Source organism: Strongylocentrotus purpuratus, unplaced genomic scaffold (assembly GCF_000002235.5).
Source record: "Strongylocentrotus purpuratus isolate Spur 01 unplaced genomic scaffold, Spur_5.0 spur5_scaffold_6, whole genome shotgun sequence".
NCBI classification, from domain to species: Eukaryota; Metazoa; Echinodermata; class Echinoidea; order Camarodonta; family Strongylocentrotidae; genus Strongylocentrotus; species Strongylocentrotus purpuratus.
In genome coordinates, this window is record NW_022145612.1 from 50,166,779 (window position 1) to 50,190,386 (window position 23,608).

At 37.6% G+C, this 23,608-nt stretch overlaps 1 long non-coding RNA gene across 1 annotated transcript in view; it reads left to right on the plus strand.

Annotated features, from left to right (window-relative positions):
* Positions 1 to 23,608, plus strand: part of LOC115919227 — a 61,632-nt gene that overhangs the window by 10,485 nt on the left and 27,539 nt on the right. The window contains exon 2 of the long non-coding RNA XR_004061755.1: positions 5,905 to 5,994. This is a non-coding gene — a long non-coding RNA (uncharacterized LOC115919227). The remainder of the gene's footprint in view (positions 1 to 5,904; positions 5,995 to 23,608) is intronic.

The window sequence follows — 23,608 nt, forward strand, 5'->3', positions numbered from 1 at the left end:
CGCTTTCATCATCATACTAAATCGAGAACATGAAACATAAAAAATTACTATGCTCTACATACATGTCAGTGCTCTCTATTTTGTGCATGAAACTGTGACTGTAGACACAACAGAGAATGGCAAATGTTTCAATCAAAAGATTATTTGTGATTGGTCACAGACATTTGTGTGCGGTATTTATTAATTCCCCCTTTTGTATATCAAAACTGCACATCCGGATCTACAGGCTGTCTTGCATGTCAGTTAAAGTTTTACAAATGGGTGTATTATAGAAGATATATATGATTATATGATATTAAAATTGATAGTTTAAATTTATATTGCACAATTTTCAAACAAATATACTCAACTGTGCATAGTAACAAGAACAGAAGCAGAAACAGAAGCTGGATGATATTAATACAGAACAATGTACATGTAGGTTCAATCATACAGTAAGAAAAATGATATATGCTCTGCATTTGTGAGGATGCCCTGGTTCAGCCTGAACCCATAGGTTTAGCCTGAACCTACAGGTGATAGGGCTTTACAGGAGATTGTAGGTAGCAAAGGTCACACTCTGATGTCAGTAGATCACAATCCTACCATTGCTTTAATTTACGATGCTCCAAGTCACCTGGTCCAAATTATTTGTAAATAACCTTTGACCTTTCTTATCCATTGCATACTTGATGATGTGAGGGAAATAAACGAATGTGCTTCTGGAATTGTTTTAATTTTTGACTGCATTACCGGTAGGCAGTTCTCATATTAGTGGAGATATAGCAGGGAATAATTTTCAGCAAAAAAATTGTATAGCAAAACTGCTATACAAAATAATTTTTGCATAGCAGTTGGATAAATTTGTATCGCAATTTTTTTCTCATATAGCAAAGCGCACATTTTCTGCCCACTACAATAAGATGAATGTACATGTAAACATGGTGGGTGTACTCACATTTCTAGTCCTCAAATGGATATGGCCACTTGCTGCAGTGACAGTAAACAAACAACTCCCAGGTACGATCATCGCGCACATGCGATGCATGTAATTAGATCCCACGTGCATTGTCATTGCATTGTGCAATGATCGCGCGAACCATGCCTCAAAACAACAATCGCGGTTAGAAGGTGATCGTAGCATGCCATGTGCTTGCGCGACAATGGGTGTATGTGTATAAGCTTCACGGTTAGAGAGTGACTGCAGTATACTTCACGCACAGTAGTTACGCTGTAAATGCAAACATACAAGTGTGAGTGAGTAGCCAATTTCGCGATCGCCGGCCCTGTATTCTGATTACAGGGCCGGCGATCGCGAAACGGGCTACTCACTCGCACTTGTACTGAGGTGTGATGAGCTAGCCTAGTAATTCAGATTATTCAGATCGCGAAACGGGCTTCTCACTCGCACTTGTACTTGAACAGAGGTGTGATGATCCCGCCCTTAAACATGTATGTTTGCATTTGCATCGCAGCAATTGCGATTCATAAAAAAAGATGTGTAGCAAATGGCTGAAAATGCGTCGCAAATTGCGATGCGATACCGGGAAAATTATTCCCTGTATAGTATTCTGACTTTTATTGCTACCGGTATATATATATATATATTGTAAAGGGGGCGGGGAGGGGGGGGGATTTCATTCCTGTAAATAGAGGTGTAATAAACTGATGTTGTCTTTGTTGTGGAGATGAAGGAGGTAGAGATGTAGGCCAAATTTACTGACTTTACTAGGTGTAGGCCTACTTATTTTCATGACTTTACCCCAATGTTGTTGTCATACTCGTAAAATATTCAGTCAAGAGAAAAATATATGGTATTATCTGTTGATAATGTCATGTCTTGGTTTTATGTAAACAAAGCCTAATTCAAACTCATCTTGGTAGTTTACATGTATAAATCTAACAAAACTGTTAATACAGGGGAAGGATACAGGGTTTCTTTCACAACTACCAGGCTAAATTTGATACCGGACTTAAAGTGAATTCAAGCAGGAGTGCATTACCTCCTTTAGTCTTTTAGGGAAAATGACCGAAATCCGTTCAAAAAGTTATTGATTTGATGAAGGGTTTAGTTTTATACTTAGCGTAGAATAATCCTTACAGATACTAGTGTTATGCCGTAACTAATTGTGCAGATCTGTGATGTTATCCTTTCCCATTTTTACTTATTTGAAGTTTCCTAGCTTTCAAGCTTGACATCACATATCCTTTACTTTATAAAGGAAGGATCATCTATTCATGTACCCCAACCCCCGAACCTCTTAGCTATTCTGTGCTGCCCATCTCAAAGCAGTTGGGAAAAAGAGATAACTTTTGTGACATAAAACTTTCAGGAATCTCAACTATTCAGTGTCTTGTTGATGTGATTTAATAAACTTTCTTGAAACATAACTACTGGCAAAATTTGCGAACGTTTCATGCACATGAAAGTTGTTTTTACGACAATACCGTTACAGATTTAAGATACCTCTGCCGCTGACATCTTGTTTTACAGAATTCATTTGGTTGATCTCACTCACACACTTTTTAAAGATTAATTATCATAATTGTATGCTTCGTACATGTTTATCAAATGATATAATTGTACATGACTTTTCATTTAATTACTTTTGTAAACATTGTATTCATTGTATTTGTTATTGTTTGAAATTTTGTACTTTGACTTTGAATTTGTATATTTTTGAACGCAGAAATAAAATCAATCAAACAATAATGTGGCATATCCAATTTCTAAAATGTAGACCAACAATAGGTTGGAACTTAGCATTGCATATACATGTATATATTTATTGTTTCAGTTAAGTGTACATTATGAAAAGTTTGAATTGGGGATACCTTTTTACATTTCTGCTTAAAATTGCATCATTCTGACAGGTAGTATTTGAAATTTGTAACGGTCTTCTGAACTTCCTTTCCTAACAGTTTGGCGGTTAGATCATGCATGCCATAGAGGAGCGAGAAGAAGCTCTCCCTTTGTTAGTGTTATCCTGGCTTTGTCACGCCCGACTTCTTAGAGAATCAATCAGTGGAGGTTTCAAGTCAGTTCCTTTATTTACAATAAAGTATTGAGACATCTAAAGTCACTCTTTTCAGTTCTATTTTGGGCTTGAAAGGTGTGCTTCAGCATATATCAGTTGGTGTTGAGGGCTTCTGTATATTTGTAAGCAGTTGTGGAGCTTTATTACATACGTATGTCTTTCTGACTGTCTGATAATCTGAGTGGATAGTATATCTATAACAAAGCTACATATTATGTGGAATTTATATTGCAAAAGGTGTAGGTCAATCAAGATGTTGTCTGTTTTCAATTTGTATATTCATAATTTAGCTGTGAGAAGCTTGACCATTTAGGCTGAGGAATAGAGGGAAAATAGATATTATTTTCAATTAATAGATACTTGTAATCAAACCATTATGGAATACTTTTATTAAGGAATCATTACCATTCATATGAATATACTATTTTATGTTACTTGCCATGGTATTTTGCGTAAGAAATGCAACATGAGGAAAAGAAAAAATCGACTTCTCCCAAAGGTACAAAAAAAAAAAATTCTTCAAGGCAATTTGTAGCATTTATCTTACAGCATTCATGATTATGTCTGCTCTGAAAGCTGATCAAATGTGTCAAAGTGCTCCTCCTTCCCTGCTCAAGTAAAAAATGGGAATCCATTGACAGATATACAACACTGCCCTCTGGTGTCAATGCATGCTGAACATGTAAACAAAGCTGAGTAAAGTGACAGGGAGTGCCTGCCAAGAAGAGAGTATCGCCAGAGATGGCTATCCTCTACTACATGTGTAATCTCAGGATTTCAAGGGTGTATTGAGTATAACTTTTCACAGAAAAGTAAAGTATCAGTTTAATATTCTCTTTACATCGCTTGGAAAACTATTCAGGTCCTCAGCCTGTGTAAGATGCTCTTGTTCCCTCATTTTCTTTGATGGAATGGTTAGGGCTTTGACATCTTGTTTCCAAATGATTTGAGACACTGGTTCTTATTGTTCGGTCGTTATTAGTGTCTTCTTCTACTCCCATCTGTCATTCTGTTTAGAGACTGGTAAACATCTTTACCATTTTGTCGAAACTCGAAAAACATGTATGTTATAGAAGTTTAGTTAAACATTCACATTGATGTGGACTATTTATAGGAGATGGCTCTTTTGATGCAGTCCGCAAACATCACCCCACCATGCAGCCCCCTCATACAGCTCAATCTGTTTCGAGTCTTCGCTAAGCTGCTTTCATCCGGCAGACAAGCGAGGGCGGGCGTCTGGATTGAGTTTCAGGGGTGTAACCCTTCTGTAGCATCCCTGATCTCTAGGGCTTGTGTCAACAATTTGGCCCCAGCTCATTGATCATGGGCGGGAAGACGAGGACAGGTCTAGACCTGATGATAAAAAATGAATGTTCCGTCCTGATGTCCTTCTCTTGTTGCTGTACCTTCTTTCTCTGCCATCATTCATTCTTCCGTCCGTACTTCTCTCCCTTCCTTTCTGCTCACCCTTCTTCTTTGTATAGTGAGATTCATTAATAATAATGACATTCATTATTTTTGAAGAAAAGGTAATGCATCAAAAAAATGTCCCCAGGCATGTGTTCATGACATTATACCCTGGCTTTTCATGCTTGCAGTTGTTTCCAGCACACACACTCCCCCACTTTTAAAGCAAGGTCAAAATAACATACACGTTCCGGTAATTAAATATACAGAACAAAACATCATGAATACAACAATTTATTCTTATTCATTCATGTACCAATAACAAATAAAAAAGCTATGGCCATTTTCCAATATATAGATTTTGTTGGGTTTTGAATAAAATATCTAAGTTCAAAACCTAGTGACATTCATTAAAAAAGTGTGCTGAGCAAAGCCACACTATTTACACACCTCAATGTGCATCATATCTGCTCCTATAAACAGTGTTTCAATACAGTCTTCTTGTATTTTTTAGAATACCGAGTAAAAAAAAAAATTATTGTGCATAATAGTAACGGCGTAGAATACTTATGTAATATTTGGGCTTTGATATTTGGCTGTTCAAGGTATCAGTAAAGTAATAATGAAGAGAATGGGAATGTTCATGTCGATCCCAAGACCGTAACTTGATTCTTTATGATGAGCCATTGACATTTATTCATAAAGGTCACAGGTATCATAATCGTTTGATATTTCATTGACTCTCATAATATTCAAGTCCCCAAGAGTCCAGTAAAACATGAATATCTTGTAAACAAGTCGCTTGATAAATGTAGGAATGCTTCATTTATGTAATAAAGAAGGTTGTTGTGAAAGAAGGAGATATTGACATGCAATCCTTCATGGCTGTATTTCGTTTCCAAAAGGATATAGCAAAATTTGCAATGGTGTATATTCTGTATTATAAGCATATTTTTCATGTCTTGGTTTTCTATCTAGTTTTTACTATTTTTACATTAGATTTAAAGTTAGTAAAAATAGTAATGATGATGGAGGTATTAGCGGTAATGCTTGTGATAGTTATGATGAGGATGGCGGTAAGGATAATGATGACGAGTTGACGGCGGTGATGAAGAAGATGATGGGGATGATGATGATGATAATGATGATATGATGATAATGGCAATGGTGCTGGTGATGAGGATAATGACGATGACAATGACAATAATAATGATGTTTATGATGATGATGATAGTAACGTTAGTGGTTCTAAAGGAGAAGATCAACGGAGTATATCGTAGACTGCCTGTGTTACACCTTTAAGAAAAGGCTTGCGGAGTAGAAAAATACCTTCATTACATCAAGCAGGACTCGTGCAAGAAATGAAAATGCAATGAAAGACATGGCTTTATCCAATCAGCACATTGCTTTGCTCTGTATCAACCCAACTAGCTGTTGCAGACCTCTCACCAATATGGTTTTTGTTTCTTATTTTTATTAGGTCACTGGAGCTGTAATTCAGTGTGCAAACATCCAGGCCTCGTAGTCCATCTGATGAAATTATGCGGCTGACTTCATAAGGTTCTACAAGGTAGGTCAATATGTCTCGAGCTGAATCTAGCTAGATGAACTGTGAATGTCAAATTATGGAGATGTAAAGTGTCCTACAGCATTGACGCATTACAATTTGTACAAGTTTTGCGACGGGTTCTTCAATATTCCATCTTACGATTAAAAAATTGCATAACTCGGTCCACTTAACCTACATGTAGATGGATCTGCTTATGTCATCCTAGTTATAATCAAAGGTTAATGAAGGATATTTATTAATGGCTTCCCTTGAAACATATTGATGATGACAGCATACATGATTCATATTTCAGCATGAGTGAACGTGTGCCTACATTATTTTTCATGTCAACGGAAATGAAAAGTTCTAAAAATAAGGTACGACACATAGATGATGTGAACATAATTATTGTCTGCTATGAAGAAGAGATGCGAAATCCAGCTGGCGGCACAGCTACTCACTCTAGTTGCAGGTACTTCACTCCTGCCTAAGCGAAAGTAATTATACCATCTCTACAAGGACTCTCTTAAAGATGCAAATAGCGCAGAAGTCAAGTGGTATTCATGCTTGCTCTTGAGTTAGTAACCCAGCAAGGGTTGCTGTGTCGTTGAGCTTTCATAATATCTCACCAGCGTACTGTTACATTACAGAGCTAAGGACTGATTATGTAACATACATTTGTGAAGCCGAACGTGGCTAATTACTAGTTTATAATCACTTCGTCAAAGTAAATGAAAGTAAGTGAAGTCATACTTCGTCTTTATTTTAAGAAAATAAGTTAAGAGTCATTAGTATCAGCAATTGAAACTTTCATGTCAGCTTTCAATAGTAGCTTTTGAAAACACCACAAGTAGATTCTTACAGGTCACTCAACCCTTCTTTAAATGATATCCAGGAAAAAGATTACTTATAGAAACATAATCATAAGAATGGCAAATTATTTATGTCTTTGCAAGTTAGATGGAATAGGAATATTCCAGTTGGTTAACCCTAATAAGGCCGGGGGGGGGGCCATTATGGCCCCCCCCCCCTCCACGATTTTTCCGATTGCTCGGGAACGCATATGGATGGCGCCCCGCCGCTCGCTGACTTTTTTCTTTCGAGTCTTGCGCAACTTTTGAAATCATTTTTTTGAAAATCGGACCTACGGTTACAAGGTCACGTGACCTTTTGTCTTTGCATGTCAGCCTGAAAATCGCTCATTTTCGTGATTTGTGTACAAAACATATGGAAAAGTCATTTTTCCTAAAAACAGAACAAACATGGGTTATTGGGTCTTGTTTAAAGTTGAGGTGGTTGTTTTTGAAGTCAAAATAGTTGAATTGTAGTAAGAAATGAAATAAAACAACAAAAACAATGAAATACATTAGTTAAAAAAACAATGAAATACATAAGAAATTATCTAAACAAGGGATAACATAAGGAATAAGCTGGCTCTTCCAAATTTTTTTGTCGTATTGTTATTGAGAATGGTCTAATGAATATATGTAGTGAAAAAGAATGCTTAAATATGAATAATATATGATTTATGGGTAAAAATGTGATTTTTATGACTTTATTTGCATAAATTACCATAAATATGCAAATGAGTGAATTTTTCAAAAAATTGAAATTATCACATTATTCTATACACTTCCCTTGACATGCGTGCAAATTTTCGCGGCAATCGGCCGCTTCGCGGCCGAGATCTTAAGGGGGGGCCATTATGGCCCCCCCCCGGCCCTACTAAGACCTCAAATAGCCCGGCCTTTTTAGGGTTAAGTCAACTCTGATGGTCTTCTATAGTTAGGGCTTCATTGAGAATGACATTTCTTGGAAACAAAGTCCTTCATTGACCAACTCTTGCAGTCTTGTCTATTCATGCCTAAAACGCTATCTTTAGATAGAACTATCAGTCTATCTTGGTCTACATGTAGGCCTATCTTGTAGCTCGTACCTGTAATTTTCAATACAGTGTATTGATCAACTCTTTCTCTACAAGGAAATATTCCACTGATGCCATTTATAGCCATCACAGTATCCTGATATTACACCAGAATGCTTTTCAAACTCTAGCTTCTATTTCATTCAATTCTATTCTGCTTTCATCCTGTATACCTTTGAGTCTCTCACCTTCTCTCCAACACCATCTCCCCCTCCCAACTGACGAGGTCCTCGTCGTCGCTACTTCATCACCTAGTCGCCAGACATATGCTCCTGGGACAATTGCTCTGCAGGCAGCTTTCTACACTAAAAGAATTCCTTACTTTGGCCCTAGACCTAATGTTATACCTAATCCTAATCCTTAAGCTTAGCTTATCCTTAAACTGAATTACTTCCTAACCCTAACCCTATACCTTTGAAAATTTTAAGACTTAAAGCCGGGAGCGATTGTCACAGCCAGAGCAAATGTGGGATCACCTCATCACATATGTTTTCCTTGAGATTTAGTCCTTTTTGTCAGGGCATCTTCACCCATCTATCCTTGGGTTCCAGTATGTCTCATCATAAGGCGTGTCTGCACTATCTCGAGATTGCCAAATATCCAGCTATTTGAATTATCCCGATCGCAAACTATCCAGCTTATTTGCGTCTTCATTAGACCGAAGTAGCAAATTAGCTGGATAGTTGGTCGGGATAATATCCCAAGATATCTCGGTCTAGTTTGCGGTTTTCCGTGTTTACTCGAGGTCAGTGGTTGCGAGGTCAGCGCTGAGCGGTATAGATCGCATGTGCGAACCGGAAATCGTTGTGCATGATGGGATCGGGATAATTGACTCCGTACTTCGGTCTAATGAAGACGGTCGCAAACTATCCCGCTAGTTCGGAAATAGAAGGATATTTTGCAAACTAGACCGAGATATCTTGGGATATTATCCCGACCAACTATCCAGCTAATTTGCCACTTCGGTCTAATGAAGACGCAAATAGCTGGATAGTTTTGATCGGGATAGTTCAAAATAGCTGGATATTTGGCAATCTCGAGATAGTGCAGACACGCCTCATGTGAATGCTTGCTCAGAAGAATTTAGAGTGTAAACAGTCTCTATCTTGGTACCCCTGCTAATGATCAAGGAGACACTTGAAGTACATCGTGAAGGCATCTTAAAGGTAGTGTCAGTCACTGACGGAAACATTTTTTTTAGATAGTCTGTAGTACATTATAGGGTTTTGTGAAATAGTGCTTTGATTTAGGGTTGGGGGTTTATAAGGCCAAGGGTTAGAATTATGGTTAGGGGGCAGGTCTATGTGGGGTTAGAGTTAAGGTTATTAATACTTTGGAATACCAAGCTGAGATGTGCTTGGGTGCTTGGGAGATAATATTTTTAGCTGCTTTATTATCATATTTTATTTAAAAATAAACAGACTTACGTGTGAGGAGGGGAGGGGGGGGGGGGGGAGGGTCTGGGATGGAAGAAAAGAAATTGACACATAACTAACATATTAAAGTAAACTCACCTAGTATTGCCTTTAATGAAAGTGATTGCTGTTTTCAAGAGCTATGTACTTTGTACTATTAGTAAGTAGTATATTTGAATGGAATCCAATAAATGCAGATGTTTGCTTTGACTAATGTTTGGAGTACGTGTCATCGTAACCATTTTCTGCTCCTTTCAATGATACAAGTAGGAAAGCCTCAGACTACATTTGTAATTAGCACACACACCTTGGTCTCTGAGAGTCGTCTTGAAGGAAATTGAAGCAATTAGGAGAGGTTCAATTGAAATGATCATCCTTCATTTCCATCCTTGAGGGCTTATCTATTAAAGATATTCTATACGATACTTGCAGGACATTTTGATAGATAAAGTAACAGATTTCAGATAGAGCATTTGACTTGACTATTATAACTTTTTGGACAGATTAATATTAAAGTAATAATTTTAACACATAGAGTAGTAACTAGTTCCTGTTTGAAAAGAGCACATTTGATATGATCATTACAATATAAAAAACAAAATCACATCAATTTGCCAAGTTATAAAAACATTCTTTATCCGTATTCAGTTGGAAACAATCCATTACAACGAGACCATTTTATGTATAACCATATATGTAGCCAATGTTAAATGTTCTGATCCATCACTGAAAGTTCTATGTAAATTTTAGTGATATAAGATGGAGAGGGAATGATTTCTGAATAACTCTGGCATAAGCTCGAAGAAAAATAACCACGGTGCATCATTGAAAAGTATTATGTATTCTTCATACCTAAACCTTAACAAATAGTACGTACATGAGAAAATTACATCCATCCTATGAAGTACTTAGCAGACATAAAGATGTAGTTAGGAAGCATTCAGACTGATATTTGAATGTGCGATGGGTCATAATCTGTCAAGCGACGATTGCTAATAACCATCCAAACAGTATCTGTCATGCGGTGTTCATGAGGCCAAGCGATATTGATTCCTAGTTTCACGTCCCCTTCCCATTCCCAGTTAGTTCTACCAGCCACCTTCTTTGTTATGTGATACCGGTATACTTTTCGTTACAACACGAAATGAAGAATCTGAGGTGATGTAGGCTATGAAGCAACACAATATTGAATGTGGCGATGGAATCAACTTGTTTTTAGCCTCTGTAGTGCATGAAAAACAAAATTGACTTTAATGAAGAAAATCAAAATTGCCCGACAGCAGATCAGATAGGATGGAACCCCCTCCTCATTTTGAAATAATCTTGACAAGAAACGAGGAATCATCTTTGCTTGGCCCTTTTGCTGATAACTATCCAAACAGGATCTGTCATGCAACGTTCATTAGCATCAAGCTCACAGGAGCATTTTTTAGGGGGAAGGGTAAACGTAGACGGTCGCCTGTCTTTGGATGTGATCGTCATACCGATGAGGGCTTCGGGAACGGGATGAAAAGCGCCAAAGGATCTGCAGATGAGTCATGTATTGATCCAACAAACTGGCGACTGATACCAGTCATTGGGAGAGAAAACATTCATTTTATTGGTCTGTTTGCAACATTTATTTCCTCTGCATTGTTTGGAGAGATGCTCTTCACTATCAATCATTATGGCTGTACTACAGCAGATGATAGGGAAGGAGTGGTTGGAGAGAGAAAGAGAGAGAGAGAGAGAGAGAGGGGGGAGGGGGGTGGTGGTGAGGGAGAGATCTCAAGAAGTAGGCCTATTGGATTATGCCTCTATTTATCTTGCTGTCTGCCAGCTTCCAATTGCATGAATAATATTAAGTCTACAATTAACATCATATGCAAGTAGCTTTGCTGACTACATGTAGCATGTCTGTTTATGTTAGTGCTGTAGTCAAACGTTTAACCGTCCGGTATCCGACCGCCCATGGCGGATTCCGTTTTCAATTGGACGGTTTTGTTTTCTCGTTTTGTTTTTTCTTTTTTTTTTAATTTTTTTTTTTTTTTTAAAGTTTCGATTTATGCCCCTCCACCTGGCACTATGCCTGGCAATGTCTCCCAGCTCAGTAATCTGTGTGTTGACTCACCACTCCGAAACTAGAACAACACTCCAATTTGTCTGTCATCTTGGTTTGAAAGTAATCTTTGTAATAGATCTCAATATGTAGTTTATAATAATAATTCATCCAACTTTTACACAAGGCGTACCACAAGGTTCTATCCTAGATCCTCTACTGTTTTTAATTTACATTAATGATCTTACACATTCTTTTTAAAACAACATTGTTACTAAGGCTGCGACGGGTAGTCGAATGCTCGAGTACCCGCACGGTTGACAACTACTCGGGTACGATTTCTTGTACCCGAATATTCGGCCGCAAAAAAAAAAAAAAAAAAAATTTAAAAATGTAAAAAAAAAAAAAAATGTCCAGGCCAGCGCTTACCCGTGCCAGGGAGAGCGGCGTCCGCTGGCATGGTACCGTCGGTAAAAATGTTTCCCAACTCAAGCACTGTCAAACTCACCTTTCAGAAACTGGGACCAAAATGTCCAGATTTCTGTTTGGACTTGGAGGAAAATGGATTATTCTGCCATCTTTGGTTTTTAAAACAGCATTGTTTACTGTTATTATTCTTATTAAATCGGCGCCTTCAACTGCAACTCAAAGTAAAGTTGCATGCGTTTTCAGCCAGGGACCTGAGAAACTGCCGAGTGGTATGGTAGTGGCAAAAAAAAGAAAAAAACGAAAAAAAATCCAAAAATCCAAAAATTAAAAAAAAATCAAAAAAATTCAAAAAAATTCAAAAAAATTCAAAAAAATTCAAAAAAATTATAAAAAAACATGGCGTCCGAATATTCGAGTATTCGCCTGTGAGCCTGGGAGTGTACTCGGGTACCTCATTACACTGTTGTGCACAGCCCTAATTGTTACTATTATTTGTGACAAGTTCATAAGCACAAATCGCCGCCTTCGGACTCGCTCTTAAATGAAAGTCCTTCCCGCTTTTTTACACGGACCTGGCTTGCTGCCGACAGAGTCGGTCAAACAAAACAAAAAAAAAACAATTTTTTTTTTTTTTTATTTATTTTTTTATAATTTTTTTTTTTTTAATCGTTTAACCGAAAACCGTTCGGTTTTGACTGGCGGTTAAACGGAATTGGAGATATCCGTGATGTTACAGCACTAGTTTATATGTACGATTTTGATAAATTATCATTTTAGATTTTATTACCCTTTTTAATTTGCATGGCTCAAATATCATACCAAATATTCACAAAGGTATGCAATTATTGTTTCTCAGGTTTTAAAAGGTTTTTATCTTCTCAATTTGTTATTTGAATGAGTTTTCAATTGTTTAATGAGTTAATTTGAATTGTATTCATTCCCTCCATCTCAATTCAATCAAAAGACGATCTTATTCAGCTGCATTCTTTTTGATGAGATGGCTGCCAAACTATCAATTCAATTCAATTTTAGGTGACTCAATATATATTTATTCATTTCGTTTATATGACATGATCCGCTTTATGCCCTGGTATATTACAAGCATGTTTTCAAGTGCACTTAGGATACTGACATTCAAAGATTTCCTACCACGCATATTATTATCTAGGAATTCATTTGTAGATGTATTCTTCAGATATCAACTTACCGTAGCACATTAGAGAATTTGACATCTGAAGTTGTTGAAGAATCGAAATAGAAACCGGCATATACATGTTTATCATAAACAAGATACCAAGGAATGCAACCATTGTTTTCAGGTTTATGAAAGTTTCTATTTTTTACCCTTTACAGAAGACCTATTTTCATCCTGTACAGAAGACCTCTTTTCACCTATTATAAACAAGTTTTGAGTGGTGCAGGTAAACTTGAACAAAGTGTTACTCGAGTAGGATGGTGACAATGCTTTTCAGTAGAAACATTTACAGAAAGTAGGTCTTTTCAGAGGAATGCTGGTCCTCTAACTCTGCACCAGTCTCCAGTTCCACACATACATGAAACATTATCCAACGAGCGTAATCGGCTTATAAAAAGCCCATTCTTTTATTCATGGCCGAGAGCTGTAGGTCATAAACTGAAAGCTTGGTTTCTCCAGGACCCTGGCAAGGTAATGGTGCAGGATTTATGGGGTAGAACTTGAACCTCGGAGGGGCCCCCCAATTTGAGGGGGGGGGGGGGGGGTTGGCATCATAAATATTTTAATCTTGCTGGAATCGGGTTTGGGAGCTTGATGGGGTTTGTTGCGGAGGAGGAGGCCCATCAAGCGAGGGAGCCGCTGATGTGTCGGGGATTGGGTCAAGGGAGGAAGGAAGAGGAGTGATGAATTGAGTTGGAAGAGAGATCAGATTTAGCTTCCACCATGACCAAATTGAGCTGTAATTGTCAGCCCCCGCCGAGACAGATTGATGAAATCCAATTGAAAAAGGGAGAAGAGTATCCCAATTCTTGTTTCAAAAGTGACTTGTAATTCAGTGGTAGGCAGTCCTGTGGTTTATTACAGCTAATAGGTGAAGAATTGATGGTACAGTCCTTGTTTATCACCCGTCATTCTTTGAAAATATTCTTTTGAATGTTATGTTCAGTTTTAGACTACAACTTGATATGCTATCTTCTTTTTTAGAGTTACATGTATACAAGTTTTTGTACATATATACAAAGAGATACAATGAAGTTGACCAAGCTAGTTAAGTCGGGCAAACAACACAAATAGTTAGGCTATCATTTTATGGTTTTACAAATGAATTACGTCAACTCAAATACTAGTTTTTTTTGTCAAGTACACCAATTCCTCCCCTTATTATGGAATGGATATGGTAGAAATGTAAACAAAGTTTAACAAACCTGATTATACTTTAACTGTTCTTCTTATTCCCCCTGTTGTGTTTATCTGTCTTTCTGCAGGAAGAGGGGTATAATTATCTTGTTTGTAATGTGATAAGGCTATGTACCTGATTGATGCGGCATAGCAAAGGTCATTTATGGCAGGTATCATATATATGGAGGCTACTAATGGCCCAAGTTCACATGCCATGGATAGAGGCGGGTCATCTTCATGCCTAGTCTACAGGCCTAAATCCTTGCCAGTCTTAACATTGAGTCTAGTTAGCCTAACGCTTCTCTGGTTAACCCAAGTTTTTCATAGTATTTTGTAGGGTCTGTAGTTTTACTGACAATACTTTTTTAACCCATTGCCTATTGGAAATGGATAACTCCTGGATTAAAGCTTATGAGAATGAGTGAATTCAGTAGTTGATGGATTAAGCTATGTTGATTTAGGCTTCAATCTGACTAACACAAAAAACATAACTATTTTGGATAACTAAAATCATGTTCACCCGTGTTTACAACAGTGACATAAGAATGACAGTGCTGTAAATAATAAAGGTCCTACCATTGACCCTTGTGGTATAGTCTATGAATATACCAGTTAAAGATAAACTTAAGTACTGGTAATGCGATTGCATTGTGAAAGAAAAGGTGTGGAAAGGATCAGAAACAGTTGATCATGTAGCATGTAAGTATTGGTGTGCACTGCAAGGTTCTGGAGTCATCAAAATTATAATAAATTTGACCGAGTCTTGGTAAAGTAACAAGCACTGTACACAGAAAGCTATATATGGGATAACACACATGGTGTTGGGGCTAGTATTACCTTGATTTCCTTGTCTTTCTATGCTCATTTCTCAGCCAGTATACATTTTCTTCCAAAATCGTTTGGCACATGTCATTTATTTGTAATCTTGAACATTCAGTGTAAGTTTCGTTTGATTCTGTGAGAATTAATTTTCTTTTTTTTTACTAGAACTGGAGTTTATCTTTAACATATACAGAAATATTAAAAGACAAGTACAACTTCCAACATAACAAATGACATGACATCAGACTTCATATCAGAACTTAACCCTCTCCCAAATCATTGCTCTCATCATTGCTCTCATCATCCATGACATCAACTCTCTACTCCTACCCATCTTCCCGTTTTCCTCCCCATCCTCCTGTTCTACTCCCCATCTTCCCGTTCTCCTTGGCCATCTTGTTTTCATTCTCATCTGGTCAAGACGGTCGGGCATCATCAGTCAGTACCATCCCACAATCCCCAGTGATGATGTACACCTACAGGGGCCTATCACCTTGACTTCATTAACCTCCACCCTTCATCTGACGAGAGACTCTGGAGCCAGAACCCACGTAACCAAGCAGCTCCTGTGGAACTACGATAGATCCGGCATAATGTCCGCTAGGAATAGTCTGGTCTGTGCTGCCCACAGCTAATGAGCCAACATGATGTTATCTGAAGGTCCCTATTTTGATGTTGATGGCTGGCTGTGCTACTGGTGATTTGTTCAGATGTTGTCCATGATTCTAGTGCCTTTTGGAATGCTTCAGAGTCTGATAGAAATGTAGCACTATAATGGGGCCTATTATCATTGAGGACATCTATTAGGAGCATTTTCTGGCCATGACATTTTGACTAAATGACATGAAGCTTAAAAATGTGTAGGAGCTAACTGTATGTGTCAATATATAATGCACTTTCATCATTCTATTTAAAACTAAGGCTGAAACTTGTAACATATACATGTGTACCACTGTTCTCACACGATAATAAACATAAAACCAGCACCTTAAATAAATAGCCCTGATACCAGCACCTGAAACTCAAAACATGCCTCCAATTTGTTGACACCTTCTTGTTTTAGAAGCTACTGGTACTTAAAGGTAATAGAAAGTTTTGGGAAATTTTGAAAATTGGCTGGATAGTAATTCTTTACAATTTTGATATATTTGGATGCCCCTGTGGATGCATTATAAGCACTAGAAAATTTAGCCTCTAAAACACTTCTGCTTTCGAGAAAAATTTAATATAACAATTTACCCGTGCTCCTGGTAAATTTGATAAATACCAAATAGCACCTACGGCCGTACAATGGTAGCTGCGACCATGTAAATCTCAGAATATGTAGTTGTGATATATAATTTCCAAATGGGAATAGCTAATTGGTTGATTTTAGTCAAGAAACATTGTTTTACAACTTAATTAATATCTTGACCTTGAGAGGAAGCTATTCAACATAAGGTGTTTATTATTTACAATTTCATAACTTTAGATTCGATTTCAACCGCGAAAACGATCACTGGATATTAAAGGATTGCATATGCTTCCAATATGTTCATTTGAACCAAATTCATATCCCCTTACTAAAACTTTGTATTACCTTTAACCAAAGGTATCCAAGAACCAATATCAAATTTGGTATGCTTTCATGCTTGGGGCCATCATAATGCATTCATGGTGATCAGGTTTTACATTTTTATGAGAGATCGTATTTGAAGCCACCATGAATAATGAGGATCGTCAGAGAGAGGTTAAAGAGGTAGAATTTAATGTGACACAGAAATATGAGACAAATGAGATAAAAATCTGCCAGGGATATATTAGAGAGACACTTCAGATTTCTTTCCTTCAATCCTGGGCCCTCTTTTTCGGCAGAGCAACATGATGAAGTGCCCTTTGACCTCAATTTGCTGCTCGATTGCACGGTAACATGATTTTGCTTGCCATCGCAAAGTCCAGGGAGATCAGGAGTGGTATGGCCCCACTCTTTTGAAGAAATGTCATTCATGAACTATCATAACATAAACACCGCATGCCAAGTGTGTTTATGAGCTTACACTCACAGGCACAGAGAACTACTACCCCCTTCCCCCTCAAAAAAGTATTTACATAGGTCTTGTACATACAGACTGTAAAAAGTTAATTCTTGACCCCCCTTCCCAAAAATATAGTATGGAGCCCTGTCTTATATATTGCAATTTCGTATTCTGGTACATAAATTTTAATGGGTTTAACTGGATACATGTACATGCTAATGGTATACTAAATCACTAGAAGGCGCATTATAATATATCCTTCAAAAGTAAAGGTTACATACTCACATAATAGAGGAAAAGTTCTCAGAAAAGTAGTTGTCTTATTTTTGATAACCGAGAGATCAATATGTTAGATATTTGTGAAATAAGGATGGATTATAGCTGGGCATGCTGAAATGTGATGAATATGCTGCCTACTTCTGGGTATGATTGAACAATGTTTGTACACACCCATGGATTTGGGATGCGGATATACAGTAATGAACCCCAGAGGGCAGCGCATAAGTAGGTAGGTGTGGACCAATTTGCATGAAAGACGATCAAGGATCAAGCATCAAGCATCAAGAGTTCAGGGATATGGAGAGACAGAGACACGAGACAGACAGAAACACAAAGATAGAGAGAGAGAGCAAGAGAGTAAAACAAAAACTGAAAAAGGGCCATTGGAGCTATAGAGATATAAAGTTAAAGGGAAAGATGGGGAGGGTGGGGATGAAAGAGAGAGAGAGGGGGACAGAGGGAGAGAAAGACAGATGGATGAATGTGAGATCACCTATCAGATGTAAGTGCTCATCAGAAACCACGAATAGAAACGAGACAATCATTGATACTGCCATTATCTCTCATTTCTACAGGGGGTGCTCGTCTTACACCTGTCTGCATGTAGCCCTACATGATGGGAAATGTTAGCTCCATGTTTTGAGCCTTGTAACCTTTCAAAACATTCTCCAAACATGAACACAAAACAGACATCAATCAAGAAGCCGGTGTTATTTTTCTCCTTTGCCTTTCGCACCGTCCTGCGATGCTCTTTGTATTCTGGTGATGATGCCTACACGGAGAAGTTTCTTTGAGTTTCTAGGCTACATTTCACACGTCTTTCTTGAATAGAAATCAAACCCCTTAATCAACCTTGATGAAAAAAACTCTCCCATACATTCATGTAGACCATAACTGCCAACTGTACGAAAAAATTGTAACTGTTGAGAATTTCACACCCTCGTTACGAATTTACGAATACCCCTTCTAATAAACGATTTAAAAAAAAAAAAAAGTTTTGTGTGTGCGTGTGTGTGTGCCATTTTCAACGGCAAAATGCCCATTCTGTCCTAGACCATATTCTCTTTTGATAAACAAAATCAGAACCTGTAATGAAAAGAAGTTCTTTTTAGTTGTTGGCCATGGGGAGTGCAGCTTTGTTCCAATTATTTTACTTTCAAGAATGTTATGTTTTGGCACAATGTTCCTACATTTTGTTGGTTCATCTGATGAATATTGAGAGGCACCCACAATGGTCTTCATGAGGTGAATAGTCCAATGTAGATCTGTTGCCGAATGGGCTTGCTTGTGTCTTGCAGAAGATAGACCCTCAAACCCCAATCTATGAATATAAAGCACTGCTGCATCACATCATTTGTCATACATGTGTTTCCTGTCCCCTTTAGCTACAGAACTTGTATTATTGCCCTGTTTATCAGTCACGAACATGTTCTCTTTTTTTTCTCTCACTTGCATTACAATGTTCCCAGATCTTATCGTTTGATAAGATTAAAAGGGTTAATTTTCCTTCAGCAACCTATCATGCTTTCAACAATCATCCAGGTCGCTTTTAATCCTGGTATCCTGCAGAAATGGTGCAATAAATTCAAATTAAATACAGATGTTTGGCAGGTTTGTGCCCTTTTACGCTGCTTTAACTCTCTGATTTATGGAATTACTTGAACGACTTTTACATGAAGTATGAAAGAGAAGCCTTCAGCAGTGAAGCTATCAATAGTCAGAATGATTTGAGACGGTAATGAGGTAATAACTTACTTCGCAGCATTTTCTTCCCTCTTCTTTGTTGTGCATTTGACTTTATGTCTACAAGAGAAGATTTAATATATTGGTAATTCGTGACTTCTATTCTTTATTCCATTTTATGGTACAATTCTGGGGGCATGTATACATTAATCCACTGCCTTTATGAGAAGAGAATAATCGTCTGCAAAGTAGAGTGAAAAGTAAACCAGACAAGACGAAGATGCTGAGATTTATGTCGTTAATGTAGTCATGAAGTTTGATCTTTGGGGACACTCTATAGAGACTCCGTTCCTAAAGACTGTATTTCAATTGTTTAAAAAAGCAGAACCAATATCCCTATTTCTCTGCACAACTTTTTAAAAGGCACTTTTCAGAAAATTATAATTCTTGTTATTTGTTTGATTGATGGAGTTATGAACCAGTGTAAACTGAAACATGACCTCTGCAGACCTTTGTAAAGGTAAAACAAGCCTGATCCCTTGCATGAACCTGAAATGCATCAATCTCTGTCAACAAACCAGATCATCAAGATATCCCCGAATAACTCGGTAGAAACTATATAAAAGAAGAGATCAGATCTTGAATAAACAAACTTGTGAAGAAACTGTAAAATGCTTGGACATGATCATAATCATATTAATAATAATATTAACACATGTCTAGAGTTCATCCTAGGATGTTGACTTCCATGATATGTTGGGGCTGTTCCGTAGATCATGTCGCCCTTCTTTTGAGAATACTTAATGCACAGGATATTTTTAGATCAGCTTGGGGAGAGAGTTTAATTTGAAAGTGGAGACCAGGGGCCACAGTTAGATTGATTTGAGAGAATTCTCATTGAGACGATTGATATTATATGTACATTATTTAACATTTATAATGCTAAATAAATATTCATGGATAGGAGGTTTTAATCTATCTTAGCAGACACAAGTTCTGTAGATTTTTAATGAAAGTTTGTAGTCACTGATATTGCAGGTTATGGAGCACCAAATGTGGATAATACACCTTTGACTAAATACCCCTTTGACTAAATACCGCTTTCATATTAGGTGTGGAAGAGGGTTGAGACTTGAGACCAGACTTTGTCTGCACCCAAAGCCAATTTGACCAGTTTCTGCACTAGGTGCAGACTTCTTCACCTACCGTACCTCCGTGCTCCAGCTGCCTTAGGTATGAAAGGTAGTAAGATTGGAGGTTCGGCTCAAGTGAGGACCTTCCAGTCTGAACGAAGCCCAGGCTTACTCCAGTTGGCAATGAATATAAAAACGGTATCAGGGTACCACCACAATACGATTCAAGGTGATGAGTACTTTCTCTGTTACACTCAAAGCCATTCTTACCAGAAGTGTTTGACACTCAAAGGACTGCACCAACGCAATGGCTGGTTGGATTAAGATCAGGGTGCAAGCTGCTAGGGGATTATCTCTTGGTGGTATGCAGATCAGAGAAGTGGGACGCAAGCACTTGCAAGGGTCATTTCTATTTGCCAATGTCAAAAATTATACTCTGACAGCTTGCCTGTCTATAGAGGGATATCGTATGACAGTCTAAAACTTGTGATTGAACCTGCTTTGCCATTGAGGTCAAAGGTCACAGGTGAGAGTGCTGATGTCATCTTGCATCCATTCATAGATCAAAGTTAAATGGTCATTACTCTAATTGGTTACTAGAAATTTACACAAATCCAAAGCTTGTAAAAGAATTATTGATGTTTTAGCAGATTTAGAACTTGTTATCTGCAGAGTAGATCATCATCATAGATTTAAACAGCAGTACAAAAAAAAAGTGATTGCCAGCTGCCACTTATATCAAACCATTACAGTCTCTGATGAGACCATATTTGTTATTGATAGAGCGCTCTCTCTCTCATTTCCATGTGTTTTCATTCATTCATGCTTTTTAAGCCAAGCGTACTTATGATTAGGTGTCAAAATGATGGATAGGCCTGTCATTATAATCCCATGTCTTAACTCTTATTACTCCCTTGTCTAACATCTCCTAGCTTGTGTCATTGATAAAACACGAGTTGACAAAAATATCAATGAACTTTGTATTATCCACTAATGGTTATTTTAAAGGTTAAAATGGAGAAAGATCACATGTGTAAAAATGAACATCACAGGTAAGACCATGTCTTTTGCATGGGCAGTTAAAAAGCAATTACCTGGGAAATTATGGAGGTATGCACAGGTATTTCTTAGCAATTTGATTTTTATAAAAAGCCTTTAGTCCGCATCTTCAGATATTGATTGCTTTTTATTGCTTGGTATTGATTGCTTGTTAAGATCCAGAAAGGCATTAATGCATACCATTGAACCCGGAGTTAACTCCCTTCTGGCGCTCAGCAGATAGCATTTTTGGAAGACATCATCTTGGTGCTCCTAACCATGGACCTAGTATGATCACCTTTCTTGCCCTTGACAAAAATAAAAGAAAGTCGGAACGGCTCTTTTCGCTTTTCCATAAAATATTCCTGTTCCAGGAAGATCTACCAGCAATGATTACCATAAAGTCGTCTTGCTTCTCGATCCCTGCAAAACCTTGACCGACTAAACCATGAAAAGGTACTGAACTGGCGAAGATCAGAACCGGTGAGATCAACCCCAGACGACATCTGCAGATTCTATTTCTCTTGACTTGTCCATCATCGAGATTGAAATAATGAGTTTCAGTGGCGGTAGTCATTTGTGGCAATTCTAGCACCTATTTTTAATTCGGTGGGTGGGGTTGGGCATTATGGAGGCAAATTGTGGAACTTGAGAAGCAAGGTTGATGAGATTCTCAGATGGAGTGGACTCTGATTCTTGATCAATTATGCAGGTTTCTCTGGGATGTACAACAGTTCAAGACTTTCTTCTTTCACCAGTTTGTTTTCCTTCTGGAGGATGTTCTCGGAAGCAACTATTGTTCTTATCATGTCTTTACTTTTCAATAATAATTTCCTTTTATTATGATAATGATATTCCACTTTTAAATAGCGCTTAATACATCTATGATGTCTCTAAGCGCTTTACAGATGTACTATTAGCCCGGTCATTGGATTTGATACTTGCCCGCACACATTGTGTGCACAATCTCCACTCCCTTGGGAGCATTCAAGCCAGTTATGTATGGTTATCATGCTTTCATTCTGATACTTTTGTATGGTCATAAGTAATGCCATTTAATAACAATTGTACAGTAACTTTCATTCTAATGACATAGTGAAAGAAATGAGAACATAATAGGTGTTGTGCATTTTGCAAGACGCGAACAAATGAAAATACTATTCAAAGCTCAATCTCCTGAAAATATGATAGTTTTTTATTATTTAATTTTATGGTCATTTATAAAAAAATATATATATTTAATGGATCTTACATCTGTTACATCTATCCAGCATTTGCCATAGGACCAGGGGAAAATCTGGGAAAATGTTTACCGGTATATTTACTAGACCCAGGTTTAGCAGGTTTGCATCATCTGAAAGAGCTAGAGGGAATGCGTCCTTATGCTAAAAGAAAATTATGTACATGTAGCCACCACTCCACGGCCATCAAAAGCAGAATACATTTCCTAGAATCAATATACATGGCTGGTATAATTTCTCAGGTCAATATCTTGAGGATCCTGCGGAGGGAGAGTATTCCGGAAATAATGTCCGCACCATCCTCTATCGTTACTTACATCTAGAATTGGTGCATATGATTTGTCTGGATAGAGCACATACTTAAGTGCTTAGGTTTGCAAACATGGCAAGCGTGCGCTTCCATATCGAACACGATGTTTATCATTATCGCTGCATGCCGTTCTTGAGTCAATACAGAGAGTGTGCCTGCAGACGAAGTGCTATGATTTAATCCTTTCGAATGTCCGTGGGAATGTACCTAGGTTGTTGCTTAGAAACCGACATTCCTTTTTTCTCCTTCCTGTTTTCCCGTTTTCACTCAACAGCCCAGCTCAGCTCATCCACATGTGAATGGCAAAATGTTCGTAATTGACGGCTAACTGCAGCTTTCCTAATCAGCGCGAACATTTTGTCGTCGACGTTTCTTATTTGTTGATGAGTCTGGAGTGAGCCGAGTCTGGAGCCAACCTGTATGAAAGGAAACATAGAAAAGAATTGCATGCTGCCCTCGTTGGAGAGAAAGTGCAGCTTGCAGCTTTTGACCCCAATGCAATTTTGGATATGTACATCTGTCAACTGAGCATACATAAAGTGGTGTAATATGAGAACATTTACAGCAAATTAGCTTGTTTTGAGAGAGAACATACTTGTTGAAAATTTAATTTGAAACAAAAATTGCTATCTAATGGCATACATGCAATTTAGAAGCAAATACCGGTAATAGGAAGTATGTCTGTAATAGTACTAGTAGGAAGGATATTATAGGACTTATCTTTATTTTGAATGTTTTGGCCAACTTTTTGATCGGAAAATGCATGTTTAAAAGCTGCTATAGCAATATATGCATTTTAATAATCAAATAAATCTTTTCTGTTTTCATTTGTAGAGTAATGGAACAACAACAACATAATCCTTTACCAACAGCTCCTTCCCCTTAAAAGTATGTGCTCAACATTCTAACATTAATTCTTTTAGTGCATCTTCTG